This window comes from Anser cygnoides, chromosome 1 (assembly GCF_040182565.1).
Source record: "Anser cygnoides isolate HZ-2024a breed goose chromosome 1, Taihu_goose_T2T_genome, whole genome shotgun sequence".
Classification (NCBI taxonomy): Eukaryota; Metazoa; Chordata; class Aves; order Anseriformes; family Anatidae; genus Anser; species Anser cygnoides.
This window is the reverse complement of record NC_089873.1, coordinates 38,330,436-38,346,899: the sequence shown is the minus strand read 5'-3', so window position 1 is coordinate 38,346,899 and position 16,464 is coordinate 38,330,436.

The following is a 16,464-nucleotide window of genomic DNA, read 5'->3' as shown; positions in this document are numbered from 1 at the left end:
CGGAGCCACCGCCTCCCTCTCCTCCCTCTCAGCCAGTGGTGACAAGACCAGCAGTGTGCAAGAGCACCCAGCTCACAGGTGCAGCAGAAACTTGTCTTGTCTGGGTTTGCATGCTTCGCACCTCCAGGACTTTACTTGCCAGCTGCTATCAGCTCTGTTGGCTTTCTTACCGCTCCAAAACCTCAAACTGCAACTTCTCTGCACCTACTGACTTTAAAGGTCTCGTGTCAAAGCTATGTAAAAGTACTGAGTTCTTTTCAGACCCCCAAAACCAACCAAACAATAACAACAACAAAAAGGCAACCCATAAACCAAACTTATAACTCACAACTGAACAGAGTTTCACCCCAAGCTGATACAGTTTTATAGAGAAACTTGGACCAGGTGACGTTTGCGTGGATTCATTCAAAGCATCTGTAGAATATCAATTAAATGTAGCTCTTCTGTAAAGCATAGATTTATACATTGGATTTTTCCACTGCCGAGTGAAGGATATATGAAATGAAAACATACTATTAGGACTTAAAGGTTTTAAATATCTTTTTAGAAGTTTAGCTAGGCATTATGGATTTCTGGACAAGTAGGTTAAAGTAGAACACGTGCAGCAGCCTACGGAGGAGCTGGAAAGCTGGGAAAAGCACTGATGAAAGTCAGGGCCAAGAGCAAAGGACCTGAGTTCACCCAGAGAAGACAAGGGAAGACAGAAATCCTGGCTGGTGCTTCACAGTAGTCTTAGGCAGGAGAAAAGTCGGAAGACTGATCTTTATCTGGAGTAAAAGACAGGCTGGAAGATTTTATTTCCTTACTTGCAATGAAAACGTAAACTCTCTCGTTCAGTGGAAGGAAAATGGGCAGCAGGATAAAGGTCATAAATGAAATGGGGAACCTGAGCAGCTCCATTATTTATGGCTACACACCCTGCTTTCCTTAGAAATCATGGCCAGCAGCTCAGTATTTATTGAAACACCTCAGGAGCTGGAGGGCTGCGTGAAGAGAGAAATCCCGAGGAACAAGATATGTTTCTGGTGACAGCAGCTTCCTGCGTTTTGAGTGAGAGGCTTCGTAAAATGGTGCAGGCTTTTGTCTTGCTCAAGAAGCACCTGTCGATCCTGCAGTGGCAGGTGCATGGAACAGCAGTGCATCGTTGGGGAATCCTATTCAGGGACAGGACGGAGGTATTTTGAGCAAACAGCAACGAGGGGTTATCATGTTTGCTCATTTTCCTGGGCTGATGGTGTGTCTCGGCCGTGCTCCGTGCTTGCTGTTTCACCTTGCTTGACTGGTGCAAAAACTCTCATTTGCATGAGAAGCGGCTGCAGCAAAAGCGGCTGGCTCTGAGGAAGGAAGCAGAGGGAAGGAGTGAGTGCACCCTGCAGCTGGTGGGAGGTGTCTGTGCATATCGGTGCACAAACCCCTCTGGCAAGGGAAAGCTGCTGGCATGCTCCAGGGCCGTGCACAGGCCACCATGGAGAGGCCTTCGTACATCCAGGGGAGAGGGAGGACCAGGACACGGTGCTGATGGTCAGACCTTGCTGTAGAAACGGCAGAGCCCAAGCGTTGGAGCAGGGAACGGGGCTCTGAACCCACAGGGGATTGCAGTGCTGTCACCTGGCTGTTTTGTCCTGAAAAGAGCGGTGCCACACCAAGCAAATCCCCGCAGAGAGGTGACCTGTGAGATACTTCAGAGACCTTACACCTGCGAGGATGAAGACCAGTTTCACCTCAGAGAGCACATCTCTGTATCTGTTTCTGGGACCTGAGCTTTATCACAGACCCTCTGCTGCTCCTGCACGTCTTCACACCTGGCTCCAGCTGGTTTCCCTGGGTGGCATCCTGGAGCCCTGCCGGCCAGATGTCGGCTTTGAGGAGGTGTCCTGGAAAACAGCCACATTCCAGCTCGCATGCACTTGTGGGATCAACACCTCTTTTGCCAGGCACACACAACCCAAGCATGATTTCGCTGGGAAATCTGTGCCTTGCCAGCTTACACTACTCCATCAGGGCTGTGCCAAGCCCTCCTCCAAGCAGCCTCCAGGGAAGACAGAAGGCACAAGAAAATCTCAGAGGACAGGCACAGAAATGCAGATGGATTTTAAGGCTTTACTATGGTACTGGCTGTTAGGGGGCACAATGCTGGCCTGTGCAATGTGTTGGGTAAGGTCCTACAGCTCTTCAGGTGGGGTAAAGGCAAAACCCAAATGCCTGGCAGTGATACAGCCAGATTTTGGCAGTGGATGGTGGTTTAAACTTGCATTTCATTTCAGGCACAACCAGCAAATGAGAGTGCACAAAGGTGAGCATTCGTAACTTCTCCTGAGAGGACGCACACCTCATCTGAGACCCCACACAGACAGCTGCTGACTTCTAACCCCAGCCCCTCTGCCAGCAAAGGCACGGCATGTCATGGACCACTGCTCAGGGGCATGAGAAATGTCTGCACACACCCATGCCACAGGCACAGAAACCCTTCTCCACCCAGCTACCAGCTGCTGCAGAGAAAAGCGTACTGTGAACACAGAGAACCCGTCTCACTTCGTGACGGTCAAAGCAAGGCATCTTCACCAGCCCCGTGTCCACTGGGCTGGCTCTGAGATGCGTTGTCAGGGCCCTTGAGCACAGCCAGGCTTCTTCAGGGGACACGTATGCCATCCTGATGGTGTACAGCCAACCCAACGTACACCAAGGCACAGCGTGGCCAAGGCAGCACCACAACCTCGGCCTCCACACAAGATTTATGCAGACAGAAATTTCTAATCGTCACGGTCGGTTTTGTTACGGTCTTCTCACTGCCCCACTTCACAGGCGCCATCCACGGGCATTTGCAGCCATGAGACTCATTTGGGAGGTAACCAGTGAAGTCTTTATATGTTTCAGCTGTTCCCAAAATAGAAGCTTTCTTGAATAAGCTGCTGCCTGAGCATGACTGGCCACGCATGAGCCCTTCTAACTTATTAGCATTGAGCCGATTATGTGCCGAAGGATGTGCATTAGCCTTGTAAGCCAGCACTGAAAATCACTGATTTCCACATGGAAACATTGAAGCTTTATGGTCTGTAATTGATGAGTGGGAGTTTGTGAAGGATGTCAAGTGTTACCTTTGTTTTACTGTGAGTCACTATCAATGTTGGCAAGCATAATAAAAGCAGAGGAATGCATTAGGCACCAAATATTGTACTTCTTGCAGTAAAAGACACTAATCACGGGGATAGAGATGTTATGCTGCCTGTGCAGACTGATGTCCTGGCAATTTGATCGCTTTACTGCTAAGTGCCGTGTCTCAAAGCTCAGCATGTCCACGTATGTCTCATTTGGTCATGCATTTCTGGGGGACAATATTTAGTATTACAAGGAATAGAATCACACTGAACTTTCCACTTACCTCCAGATGAAGACAGCAAAGCCATATACATAAATTTTGAAGCACCTATATGCTCAGAGGTACCTACCTCCCCCGTCTCTACAGTGAGCAATCACTTCTGGTTTTATTTCTAAAACAGAAAGTCATTCAGGGGACGGAATTTTCAAAATATATTACACAGCTCAGTACGAGCCCATTTTTACAGCATTGGCTTAGCCTACGGTGTAACTGCATAGGAGGTCTCTGCATGGGCAAGCTGGAGGGACACATCTGGTTTATGCCAGTCTCTCACCCGAATCCAATGTGATTCCTGCTATACTTGGCTGGACTGTCAAAACTCCTGCAGCTACAAGACCTGGGCTCATCAGCTGCCCTAATGACTGGGGAGGCTAGATCCATGTAACCACAGACAGTATTTCCTCCAAATATTTTTGTTGTTGTTATTTGTTTTTTCCCTGTGAGATAAAATTTGGTCATATCTCCATTCACACTAGGAGAGCTAGATGATATGCTCCTTTACTTTCCTTTGCAAATCCCACTGACAGAGAATGTTCTTCTGCCGTAAAGCCTGATCCAAATGCCTCCCTCCAAATAGTTAAAGCTCGTGTAAAAGAACAAATCAGTCATTCTGTGGGTATTTTCCATCAAATATCAGAAGTCCTGAGCAGTTTATTGAGCAAGTTCAGTCTTTAATAAATGCTTTGCTCACCTATTGGAGAGTCCAATAAGTAATAAAGTGCTGAACATACATCCTATTCAGCACTCACTATTTAGGAATCTTATACATCCTATTCAGCATCAATATTTAAGAATATCAATGTTTAATGCTGTCATTTTAATTTCATTGTATTCTTTGATTTATTTCAGCATACGGGAATAAAATCAGAAACTAATTTAGCTAATGAATTCAGTTAAGCTTTTCTTTTGAAAAGGCAATGGAATAAATTTGAGGAGGCCTGATGTTTAAAAACTGATCATTTTCAAAGGGTGACAGAGTTGCACTCAGAAGAGGTGTTTTGACCAAATCAGAGTCAGCTGTCAGGGGCATTTAGGGACACACAAGTTGATTTTTTTTAATTTTTATTTTTTACCATAAGCTACAAAGATTTGACATGAATGAATGAGTTCATTAAATTCACACACTCTCTTTGCAAACACTTGTGGAGTTGCCAGTACAGTCATAATAGTTAATTCCCAGTTGCATCTATTTTAAAAGTCAATTTTAAACATACGTTCAGTGCTGATATGTTTCTCTGTAGGTGGCTTTTTTTTTTTTTAGCATAGTCTGTTGTTTACTACTTTTCAGCTAATTTCCCTGTGGGATATCAGTTTTCAAGCTTCTTATCTCGGTTAGGAAACTAAAACACCTCAGATGAACAGGTCAACATTGAGAAATTGAGTCTGGATCACTCAGTATAGCTCAAGCCCATGCAAAAGCAGGAACTGGACGAGGAAAGACCAGATGCAGTCACATCCTACCTCGTTATAAACACCAAGTAAAATTACTTCTGTCCCAAAGAACTGTGCCTTTTAACTACATATCAGAAGCCACATTTTTGCAGACCTGATTCTAGCTCTGCCCCTTGGACTAACAAATCTCTTCCTGGAAACAGGTAGCACCTACCTGGGGAAGGGAAGGCAGCTATCAGTCAGCTGGTCTTTGATCCTCCTCCTCCCCATCTTCATCTCCCTGCACACAAAACCCAGAACTTCCGGCATTTATGTGACAGTAGGAAGGGGCAGATCCTGGCCAGTATAAGTTCTGGACATCTTTAAAGATAGAGAGACTAAGACCGTGTTTTTATCTGAGCATTGGTAAGCAACCCCTTGCCAAGGCAGCTCAGCACCCAGCTGAACTGAGCCATGAACAACTTTTACCCCCCAAAAACCTACCACCATGGTGCATGTTCAAGGGGTGTTATAGCTTCTACCACATCTCTTTATTTTCATACTTTGACTGTTTTTTGTTACACCCAGAACAATAGTTTTAGGCTGCTGCCATCTTCTTGATTAAATTTTCATTTGCATTATGCTTTCACTATGCAGGAAAACTGTGATTTAAGCTCCACTACACACAAGTAAATGAAATTAAAAGAAGGAAATAAATAAGATTTTAACTGCACTTCATGAATTATGAATAATGCATGTTCTCAGCCGTGCTCTTCAAGAAAGCCATCACAGAATCTTTCCAAACAAATTTTTTTAGGGGAAAATGCACCTAAAAGCAGTAACCAACTTTTCCATTAAAACACATTCATTATAAAGAGAAGTCCTCTGCATAAATGCTTTTCTTCACTATCATTTTTCTCCTATGAAGACACAGGAATTATAATTTATATGAACCACAAAAAGACAATATTTTAGCTTTTATTCGGATACATCTGAGGAGCACGCCATGTCTGAAATGTTGTGTTATAGTCCATAAGTAGCGGTGGCTCTAGCCTCAAGGGTTCAGGACTACTTCACATGAAAATAATCACAAATACTCAAGTTCCTCCTTTTTTTTTTAATTTTAAAATAAAGTCAGATGAAGATAATGTAGAAATGAACAAGAAATACTGATGAGTCATAAAGCTACAGGGACAGGGAAGTGTATTTTACTGGGTATGGTCCCAGAGCTGGAGTCAGTGCACTTGTCCTGCAAAGGACTTGCCACGTATGCGATCCTGAGCAAATCTTTCTTTGCCTGGTATGGTTTCCCTTCCAGTATTTCTCTGCCCTTTTGTTGTCTCTGGTAGGGACTGTCAGAGGAGACAGATCCCAACAAGAATTTGCAGAATACCTTTTATTAATACCTTCAGGGAGGGGGTCTGAGCCATGCAGCCAGCATGTGCTGGTGGCCTTGGACTGGGTGCCCCGAGTTTCTCACTTCTTGCAGATTCAGGAGGAGCACCCGAGTCCAGGGCACTGCAGTACCTGGGAGGCTGTCACACCCTTCTCAGCACGTTTCCTCTCTTCAACTCACTTCTTTTTTTCTGGTGACTGTTTCTTCATTCACATCCACAGATACTTACAGGTCCCCTTCACACAAGCCCACACTGAAAGGGCTTTCATGAAGCTTTATTTCTCAGCACTATCCCAGTTCATACAGCTGTTCAGAACTCTGAGGACCTCTAAAATGAAGTGATATGCACTTTTATTTGAAGAAACGCTTCTCATTATAACTCCTTTTCTGGAAGTGGAACATGTCCTGAGGTGGAATTTATACATATTCATGATGATATCTTTGTTTTTACATCCTCTGGGGAGTGAGGCTCTGCCTACAATGGAAAGAAGGAGAGAAAAGAGGAACTCTTTTGCATTGGAAACAAATGAAGGAAATACTTCGATTTTTCCAGATCCTTTTCAAAAAATATCGAATGAAATGTTATATGCAACAGAGAATGTGTTCGTATTTGCAAAACAGATTGCATATATTTTGCTTAGTTCCTTATAACAAATGTTACCAAATACATTCAGGGGTGTAAATTTTCTTTAAAATATTTTTTTTTCCATTTAGAGTTTTCTATTATATCACACCAGAAATAATAAATATTATTAACACAACTAAGAAGAGCTCACATTTTGGACAGTTTTAGAACATGTGAAGTAATTTATTAGGGCTATTTAGAAACAAACTTCTGTGATTTTTTAAAGGATGATCATGTTTTTGTGCGGAGGTGTGTACAAGCTCGAGAATTTTTCCTTATTTTAAGGTTTTCTTCTTTTGCTGAACCTTTTTTTTTTTTTCACTTCGGCAGAACAGTAACTAGTAGGATGAGCAGAAGACAAAGTATATATATCCCAGTATGCGGGGCTCACAACAAAAGCAATGAAAAGTGCCCATGGTGGAGAAAAGATGAGAAGAAAATGGTCCATAGGTTGTCTCACACACGCACATACACATGCGTGCTGAAGACCTAAGCCAAGTCAGGAAGCTTTACAGAAAAAAAGTGGAGGTAATTTGATACTCCGTTAATTGAAGCAATTAAAGCAATGCAAAGCTGAAAAGCAGGTTTGATTTCTTTCATTATTTTGCCTCAGCTTTTACTTTCAGTGCATCCAGTTTTTGAGTTCCCCGGCAATCATAAGCCCTGTAAAAGTATTCTCTGTGTGACTCAAAGGTATTTGATTATGGAGACCAACCTACCAGTTTATTACCTGTGATCTCTGGACTCCTTCAGACTGTACCTGTGGTTTATCTGCCATTTATCTCCCCAGCTTGCACTCCTACGCTGCCCGTGGGAGCTGGAGTCTGCCCTGGGCCTGTTAGCCCCGGCTGCTCCAGGAAGGGAATTTCTTCTGAACACTTCGGCTTTGTTCAGGAAACGACCACAGCAACCAATGCACATCTTTCCTGAAGGACAGGTGGAACAGTGCCAGCAACATACACAGCCACCTTCCAGCTGCTTGTGCTTGGAGAAAAAGAAGCCATTGCTGTCCTGATGTTGCGGTGAGGGACTTCCCCAGCAGCGCTTAGTCACCAAGCCCTCTGGTGAAACCTTGCTCTCCCCTCTGCTGTTTTATTCCCCTGCTGTGGCCCTTCTCAGGGCAGCTGCTGGGACGCAGACTAAAGAAGCAGCTGGCCAGGGCCCAACCCGACTTTGCTCCCACGGGAGGTGTAGGTGCTGCCAGTCCCAAAACCACAGAGGCTGGGGTGCGTCAGTTTGTGCTGCAGGAAAGAGACAAAGAGTTGGTTTATATTTTTTTTTACATCCAAAAAGAACTTCTGCATGTAAAAAATGGGAGTTCCCTCAGAACACTGAAATGATATTTCTGTCAGCCATCTGACTCTTGCCTTTCACTGGAGGCTTGGCTCTTTCAAAAGAGGGCATGACTGGGAGTACTGTATCACATGGAGTGATTATGAGGAACAAAAAGAAACAGAAATTCTCACAGATGGACTGTTTTTTTGTGGTAGTAACTTCAAAATGGGCTTTTATATATATATATATATCCAAATCCAGCCATGTGGAAAAGAGATACTCATGGCTAACAGTAATAGGGAATTTATTTGTATCAGATTAATTTAGGAAATCACTAGTGACTTGAAAGTGTGACTCATACCGACGCCCAGAAACCATTGTCAGAGCAAAACACCAGCATCTTCAAAAGCAGGGTGTTCAAAAATATGCTCATCTTCATTGAGCAGCCTCCCTTAGGACTTCATATCTGCAATTTTGAAGTATTAAAAAAAAGTTTCTTCCAAATGATTGAAGGAAATGACCCTATGAAGGAGGGTGGAGGTAGAATTTCAGGGGAGAGAGAGAGTTACAATGAAAAAAGGAACAACACTATCCTGAAGTTAGAACCTCCTAAAAGCTAGAACAGGACTGTAAATAAGACCTGGTGTTGAGTGGCAGCTAAAGGATTCACAAATCTGTCAAATTAGCAATAATTAATGCATGGGATATCTGTCTGCAGAGATCCTGGTTTAGCAAAGCTCTTGCTTGCTTCCTTAAGTTAAGGAAGATAGGAAGTTAAGGAAGATTTTCCTTAAGATAAAGTTTATATAAAGAAAATATATCTAAAGAAAATATAGAAATTATATGACTGGGATAACTGTGAATATTCAAATTTTTTGGTGGCTTTCCAATAACATGGGCTGACCTGAAGCAGGTTACTCATTTGCTTCAAGTTAAGCACATGCTTAAGCTGATTGCCAAATGGAGGCCTAAATAGTATTGATTCAGTGCTGACCGGAGCCTAAAAACGGCAGTCTGTGTGGTACACATTCCTGCATACCTCTTTCTCCCTTTTCCCTCCTTGTAACTATAGTACTGGCTTTAGTGATCCCTGTGGCTGAAGACCTACCAGTTGACCACAGTCAACAGACTGATGCAGATCTTTATGTCTCTGCGGGTTTTTATTCGTTCCCAGGAAGAAGTGTGTACCTCTGTTGCTATTGATAAGTAATCACCAGGCTCACCGATAGATGGGAGGTGGTTAGCTTTAGAGCCACTGCAAAGCATTATGGTAGATAAGATTACTGAGAACCATTATTTCCTTTTTAATAGCTTGGTCAGTATTTTATCACATTGAAAAGGTTCACCACTCAACAATAATATGATATAATTAACTCTTCTTACCACTGTGGCACACACTGTAAATGTTATGTGGCATCCATACGTTTCTAGAGTAGATTTAGAGAATTGAGCTGGGTGAAATACTGTTCCCATCTGTGATAGCATTAGCTTTAAGTCCTGGAAGATATGTTCCAGATGTACTGTGCTAATAGGACTATTTTATAAAATTGTGGACAGATTTTAGGAGCAACACCCTGATTAAGCACTTTGCAATCCCTGTGAAGCTTTTTATTATTATTTCTTTCCATCCAAATTAATGGTTCTTCGGTCTCACGTTAGTTTCATCCAGTTGTCATAGATCACAAGAGAGTCATCATTTACCGGCAAGTGACCCTTTACTCATTTAGATTTCCAGGCCTCTTAATGTATTCATGCTGATTCAAAGGAAATGCAGTGAATGCTTTAGCTGAAATCTCGGTGATGATTATTTACAAGTTAGCATGACAAAATTGATCAGTGCAGTTTATAGAGATTCTCAATTTTCACACACGCATGTATATATGCATGCATACAGTGGGTGCTTTATATATTTGTTATTTATGTGTATGTGCATATATAGACACAGCTATGATTCACATACTAATATTAAATACAGGGAATAAAGTTGAAGAATGTAAAGGCTGACATTTCTTATTTACGTTTCATTTTGAAGCTGATGGGTGGATGAGCATGAATTTTCCTTTTAGTTTGTATTTATCCCCAAAGCATATTAAAAAGACAGCTTCCCTTCATTTCTACTTTGAATGTGTCTGGTGCCCTCAAGTGAAACCACTGACTCATACTCCTTCAAAAGCCTCCGGTGATCTTTAATTCAGGAAATTAGATGCAAGAGAAAATACTTGGCTTTGCTGTCTTGGAGCAAGTTAAAATAAAAATCCTCGGCCATAGGACTGTCTTCTTATTACACATTCCAAAGACTGACTTTCTTTTTATTGGTTGACCTGCAACATTTTGTAGCCAAGTATTTTTCCCTACATCTACTTCATGGAATTAGAGCAAAGCTGCTATATCTTACAGACCACGTCAAACACACCTCAAAGGTGGTTGCTGCAAAGCACTTCTGCAGGCAAGTCAGAGAGACCACATCTTCCAATTCGTACTTGATCTTTTTGATTTCTACCACTCATTTCACAGAGCTTCGCCAGAACCGGGAAACTGAAATATGCCTTTCAAATTCCAAGAGTAAGAAAAAAATAATTTAAAAGAGCTGAAAATACACATTATTATTTTTAATACAATGACAGTAATTTATTAAATTCCTCTTTTTTTTTTTATTTTACTAGTTGCAATGTGTTACACTGGATCTTACAGTGATATGTGGATTTCAATTTGTTCTGTTCTCAGAAAGAAAAGAAATATAAGGTAAAAATAAAAGTTCAAAATTTTTGCCCATCATTTTCAAGGAGCCCTTCTCTCAGTGTTAAAGGGCTAGAAGAAACTAGGATTAGAAGAAACTTCCTCCTATAAATTCTACATTACCTCTTATTTACTGGTGGCAGCAGCATCTTTACCTCTCCTACTTAGGCCAGTAATACAGAAGTGGCAATTAAGAATTCCCCTCGTAAGAGTAAAATGGCACGAATATCCTATCTCATGTATTATCTCATGAAAGTTTGTTTAAAAAATATAAATGTATTTTTTTTAAAGTTTCATCTTCTTTTTTTCCTTTTTTTTAAATTTATTTTTTTTTCTATGAGTTTCCTTTACATGTATATCTTGAACTTCAGTACCTAGCCAGCCATGTATGCTTTGATGCTTTGGGGAGAGCTGGTGGAAAATGCAGTGTTTTAACTCATTATTTTAATTCAATTAATAGAAACCAGACACCAGGCTTGAATCATCCCTCCTGCCTTTAATTGTGAAGACAAGTATATTAAACAGAGATGGGTCATTACATATTCTCTATGCATAGATCAGAATGCCTAAAAATAGATTCAGCAGAGAATCATCACTTTAAAACCTTATATCATCCAGGCTGTGTTCATTTATTGGATAACAACCCCCTCTGTAGAGTAGCTTGATGAAATAAGATATGTACATTCCATAATCCCTAAAAGAAGACCAATAAAAATGAACTGCTGTTGGCTCTGTCAGTGTATTAACACAGCAGCACGCAGCCCCTGCCTCTAAAATTTATACCTTAAACACTTCAGAGAGACACAAAATTACAGCAAGAGTAAATAGAATAATCAGCATGGTAACGACAAAGTTGTTAATTTCATATTTTTTTTCATGCATTTACTGTTTTTACTCAAATAATAACATGGTTTTCCTTCCTTTCTTTCCCCAGTCATGATTTAGCCCTAGAAATCCTAAGGCTTTCCATTAAAACATTGTGTGAATGGGAATTATGTTGCCTAACTTCAGGCATTGATAATCAAGATGTTGACAGTTGACATAGTCATCCCAGCTCCCTTCATGCTCAGTGGAGAGAAATAGGCATGCTTTAGGGAGCAATTCATTAGCCCTATTTTAAGCATTTGCTTTAGGGTAGATGAATCAAACAGTCATTACGGTGGAAGTTTTTTCTCCAGAGAGAACCGTGAAGACTGGCTCAGATGGGGATGCCTACTCTGAATTTGGTTATTTCTCTCTGTAGGTCTCTGCTGCTGTGAAAAGTGTGAGTCCAGGGTAGGGGCGCTGATGCAGAATGGTCATTCCCATGTTCTGGGTGGCTCATCACAGAGACACAGCCCAGTCGCTTGTGTTGTGTGACCATTCTCTGCTAGCTGATGATTTGGGCTGTGAGAGTATTAGCTGGAACAAGAGACAGGGAAGGCAGTGAGGGGGACAGTGGAGGGGAAACAGGTTGCTAGAGTCTACCCCTATGAAAATGTCTTACGTCTGCCCCTAGAAAACCAGACTTTTCATGTTTGCCTCCCTAGGCACAAGTGCCTTTAGTGTTGAGGAAGAGATTACAAGATAAATAATGGAACAACTGGAACCATCCACAAAGGAGCTGCAGTGACAACAGAAAAAAAGGGCTGCTTGGGGAAATACTAAGGAAAATCTTGCACTGCACTGCCAAATCTAGGAGAATGTTTCTGTGAGACTGAAGCCGTGATAACTCACCCCAATCACATAATCACATCCTTCCCTTCACTTACTCTTATTACACAGCAACATGGATTTGATTATTCTGTCAGCAAATACCCTACATCCTTGAAATGGATGAGTATGACATGTTTGGAAATATGGAAAACGCCAATAGGTTAAACATAATTCATATAAAGCTAATAAAAAGAGCAAAAAACATTTACATATTAAACACAGAATTCTCATCTGCCAGAAGACAGCAGGGAAATTGATCTCTCACAAGTACAGGCTGAGAAAGTAGGCTGAAGAGGGAATTGAGCTCAAAGACAGGACATGGCATGACTTTCATCACATGCAGCCTGAATTTAAAAGCTATCAATTTGGTAGGGAGAAATTCATTAGCCACAGCGCATCAGCCCTTGCCTGGTACAAGGGTATTCCCTAGCTGCTCTGAAGAAATTCACATTGACCAGGACAAAGAGCTGCTTATACACTGGTACCCATAAGAAATCCCACATAACCTCAGCAAGACAGGCACACGCTATGGTCATTTAAAAAATGCCTAGATAAATTATAAGGTGAGAAGTTAAAGAGCAGTTCAGAAATACTAGTTTACCTTGTTCCTGAACTTAATGGTTATTGTACCCTTTACTAGAAATGCTCTCAAAAGAGTTGTCAAGTGTTTTGTGTATGAACTCAGACACACGGTTCCGGCAGATGAACCTTGCATTTGTGTGTGCATGTACATACACTGGAAAAAGGACGAGGTGAAATTAATGACTTTGCTTCTGGAATGAAGACTCCCAAGGAGGCTAATTACAGTGCACTATTGCTAGCAAGCAGGTACAACACATGGAAGCATACGCAGATATGTTATTAATATATCGACATAAAATGCTACATGTGGCACACACCTCTTCAGATTTTTTAGGCTTGATTGCAAAGAGATTCTGTCTATCAGCAGGATATTAATTATGCCATCATTTCAGAAAAAAAGGAGGAGTCCTTCACTCACTAAAAGGCAGAATGATGGAAGTTGGCCGTGGTATCTGCCCGCCACCAGTTCCCCTAATGCCAACAGTCCACAGCCATTTATATTTTGAAATCTTAACTACTTCACCAGTTCCTGTCCTTGAAAAGTCATTACTGTAGCATTAAAGCATGTGCCTTTACTAGTATATGAAGGTTGTCTGAGTTTTTAGCTGAAGTTTTCCTTATGGGTTCAGTGTGTCAGACAACACAGCCACTTGTTTTGTAAGCTCTGATAATAGTCTGGCTCTTTCTGAGAGAGGGGTGGATAAAAACAGGGACCCTTGCTTATTGCAGAGGGGAAAAATGATTATGATGACTTCTTCAAAGTCATGCCTTGTAGGAGACGGTGAAATTTAGCAAGGTGACACTTTCTCCCTAATTTTAAGATATCCATGTAACCTTAGGGCTTATTTTTTCTACGGCTACCACTACCTTTTTGGCAGAAATATGATTCCAGCCCATCTTTGAAATCAGAGCATCTAAACAAAATAAAGCAACAGCCAGCCAAGGGAAAACTCTGGAAGAAAAAAAGAAAAATCAACCTTTGTTTTTCTTTGCCTAAGCATATACTGCATCAACCAGTGCTCTCAAGATTGAGGCAATCAGTACACAGAGAAGCAAAGAAGATGCTGAGAAGTGGCAAAGCCTACAACAAATCCAATATCCTTAGCATTAATACACAAACCTTCCGGTATAAACAATTCAAAAGGTAAAAAGTAGAGCTTTTACTTTATACTGACTAATATAACCAGTCATTTTTTATCTATCTCAGAGACGTAGGAGCTCAGAGAGCTGGCCTTTTCATATGAATGCCAGCCATTTGTGGTCACGACCTATGATGCATGCAATATGCATTCTAATTTCAAGCAAACTTTTGAGGCACATCTAGCATTGCCCCAGGTCCAGTCATCCTAACAGAGAGACATTTGAAAACAGTTTTAAAAGACAGCATGATGACTCTTTTCCTGCTACTGCTTCCCTTGATCAGAGAACAAGGAAGGGGGGAAGGCAGTCTAGAAGGCTGACTTTTTAACTATCACATGCAGGAGTAGGCTGGAACCCCACAAATAATGGGAATGAATTTTAGAAGACGCACAGACATTGGCACATACAGATAGAGGTTAGAAAATAGGATGTATTTCTGCTTTTGCCTACAGAATACATAAATAAGTACATGTATTGGCAAAGGTCAAAGGCGACTACTTCAGATCCACTTGCTTTGTGATGGCATATAGTTTACAGGAAAGGATTAAATTAAAGACCTCCACGTTTATTAAGGACTCCTCATGCTGAAGAGTGTCACACTCAGGTTTCCTCCTGCCTCTCTCTGTGGCCTGTAATTTAGACCTATAATACAAGATAGGCCAGGGTACTGCAGTAGGTGCCATAATGAGAATAGCTGTTGCTTCAGGCACTGATGACATAGATCACTGTGGGCCAGCATGTGCCTTATTTAGTCAAATTAGGTCTGCCACATGCTGCATAAAATCCCACTGAGAGAGTTTATTCAGTATAAGTTAGGTTAGTGACTTGGCTAAACGTGCACAGGAAGATGACCAGTGGAAAAGGATAAAGTCCATCGAACCTGGAGGTTATATCTAGGGCTGCTTAGAAAAGGATATATAGGCATATATAGGCTTAGAAAAGGATATACAAGTATCCTTATATCTAGGATGCTTAGAAAAAAAATTAACAAGCTGCTTGGCCAGGGTTATCCTTTTCTAAAATATCCTCCAGCCTAAGCAGTCAGACATTTCTTGAGTCTATATGAGGTATAAAACTGGATAACCAAAGTTTGCAACATCATGCTGCACTTCAGAGATTCAGGTTCCAATAGCATTTTATACCACTTCCAAACTAAGCCACTGAAGAAGATTCGCTCGGAGAAATTAAATAGGTATTTTCAAATAGTTCTCAAATCTATGGGCCCCTGGGCCCTAGTTTCTCAAATGTTTTGAGTGTGGGAATGGGGAGGAAGCATGGTTGAATCCAGGAAATGCGTTACCTCCCACAGTTTAGGGAAAGAGTCTGTGCAAACATTGACATAGCCTGGAAATGGATGAAGACTGCCTTCTTGTGCCCTGGAGCCTTTGTCTGAGTGGAGTGTGAGGCTGCTTAGCATCAAGGGGGCAGATGGCCCAGCTGTCTTGGATATGACTTGATTTTCACCCACTTCCAAGTCTAAGCACTGCAAGTCAGCCCCTCTGTCAGTGTGGCTGTCAGGAGAAAGTCCACAGTGCCTTCCGCCAGCTCTCTCAGCTTTCCCTGGGAACAGGGAGGTTGTCCTAAGGGCAGCAGGCCCTGTGGTGTCCATGTCACTCAGTGTGTCTGTGTGGGATCTAGCTACTCGGCACTAGTGACATTGACCGGGCTTCGCATCCAGCAGAGCTGGTGGTGAGAAGGCAGGAAGATGAATGGTAGCACTTGACATGTCTCTTGGAAGGAAGAAAGCAACTTGGAACCAGAGCTCCTAGCTAACCCTGTATCTTTTTATGCACTGTCTGACCAAATAAGTATTCTTGATGCTGCATTTGGCACGTCAATCAGTGCGGCACTCAGCGAGGGTCAGCCAAGGCGGGTTCTGTTTCTGGAAATGGGGAAACAAGGCTCTGCCTCTCCAAAGATTTCTCTACAGCTGTCACTCACAGCGGAGGGAAGGAGCTAAGCTGCAACAGGCAATACACATTTTTTTAATAGTTTCTGTACTGTCAACAGCTGGTGGCTTCTGTTCAGTCAAGAGACTGCCGGAGCTGATCTATTTTTGGTTTGTATTTGCCCCCAGTTGTGGTCTGGGGACCTGTGCTTGGAGCTAGTTTATTCATACTTGCAAAGTCCAACTGAATTTAAGTCTTCTGAATTTCACCCCAGTGAGTAAACCAGAAACTAAATGTTTGACAGAACTTTCCCCTTCGTTTTCACCCAGGTCTGCAGGTGAAGGCTACTCCCTTCCTATGTTTGCACACAGACTTTAGC